Below are 1,917 nucleotides of genomic sequence, written 5' to 3'. Positions count from 1 at the left end.
TATTCGGTACAGGTTCAGGGATGTCAGCACTCTCTGACATCAACTTGCTGAGACAGTCTTCGAGTTTATTTTTGGGGGCTACTTGCAATCCGCTGCTGGATTTCATGCACAACTCCTGCCGTCCTGATCGATGGAGGCCTCAGTTTCTTCATGTTTGCAGCAGAGCCAGTTTGATGCCATTTCTGAACCAGACTCTAAGGCCCCTTGCAGACGAGCGTGTCCGGATTAGGTCCACATGCGTTCAGTGAAAAATGTGCGATTTCGCAGGCAAAGTCATTCAGTTTTGCCTGCGATCGTGTGCAATGCGTTTTGATGCGTTTTGCACGCGCTTGATAAAAAAACTGAATGGATACAAACAACATCTCTTAGCAACCATCCGTGAAAAACGCATTGCATCCGTACTTACTTTCATGTTCCAGTTCCATTCACTTCTAAGGGGCCAGCGTTGCGTGAAAATCGCAGAATATTGAACATCCTGCGATTTTCACGCAACGCACAAGTGATGCGTGCAAACCAACGCACATGTACACAGCCCAATTGAAATGAATGGGTCCGGATTTCGTGCGGGCGCAATGCGGAATACTCGCTTGTCTGCAAGGGGCCAAAGTACAAGGTTTTGTTCTTGGGTATTTGTCGGCAAAGTTCTCTTGCATTTCCTTAATCGATCTGCTTCGCACATAGCCTTCCACAATCAGAATTCACACTGAATAATAAATCATTCTTAGTTGCCCATAGCAACCAATCAGAGCTCAGCTTTCAGTTCCTACAGGGCTCTGAAAATATAAAAGCTGAGCTCTGATTGGTTGCTAAGGACAACTATTAGGTAGTTTGATTTGGAGACATTGGAGAGGGGCTACTTTTTGGTGGTCCACCCTGTATAATATTACTGGTTGATTCATGGGGGCAGTATTCCAAACCTAGCATCGAACTGAAAATAATACATACAGTATATCCAATATGTTCAAGTAACTAAGCTGATTCAGGTTAATGACTTCCAGTGGGTGAACATTTCCACACCTACCTTCAGTCTCATTTCCCAGCACTACTGCAGCCCACAACAATGGATACACTCTGCTCAGGGCAGTGTCCATTTTGTCTCTACAATCTAGCAGGCGGCTACAATCTAGTGAGCGTCCAGCAGGTGGCGCTGTTGTACACACTGCTCCACTGAAGTCATTCAGCCTGCTGGGCTGGAGCATGCAGACACAGAGGTGAAATCCGTAAAGACCATGCGCTCCTCAGCGCCCCCTGCTGTCTGTCCTCCTGTGTCACACTTAATAATAAATGAACGCTCATGAAGGACAGGACAGAGCTCATATCCACCTTGTCGATGACTGTGCACAAAAGACCCTTTGTATGCCAGCAACTAATGTAAATGGTCACAGCAGTCAGCAAAAGCTGTAGACAAATAAAAGCAGCATCGGACTAGGCTTTGTAGGCCCCACCAGTAAAATTTGTTTTGGGGACATGTTGGGGCAAAAAACCCAATGCCGGATGAGCGGTGGACTCCTAATTAGTTAATTATATGAGTACTCAGAGAGAATAACTGGTACACACGCTCAATGCCATGTACCGCGTTTCTCTAAACTTTATTGACAGAAAGCAGAGATTATAAGGCAAATAAGACATAATTAAGCATTTACGTCATAACTCACAATCTGAAATAAGCATTTCTTGGCTATACGCCTGAAGCATCCCCTTAATCTTAAATGTGGGTGCTCGTCAAGGACTTATCCTTTTAATAAACAATTTGAGAAAAAAAGGAAATGGATCGCACATCCACTGCAAACGCTATGATCTCATCCCTGCACTTCTGCAGGAGACAGCACTAAATAGCGCATGTGTACCACCTCTATGCTACTCGCTAAATGAGGCATTAGTGTACATTTTGATCAAAAGGCGTAAGCCCACTCACCG

This window comes from Bufo gargarizans, chromosome 3 (genome assembly GCF_014858855.1).
Source record: "Bufo gargarizans isolate SCDJY-AF-19 chromosome 3, ASM1485885v1, whole genome shotgun sequence".
In the NCBI taxonomy this organism is placed as follows: domain Eukaryota; kingdom Metazoa; phylum Chordata; class Amphibia; order Anura; family Bufonidae; genus Bufo; species Bufo gargarizans.
Note: the sequence above shows the minus strand (reverse complement) of the source record.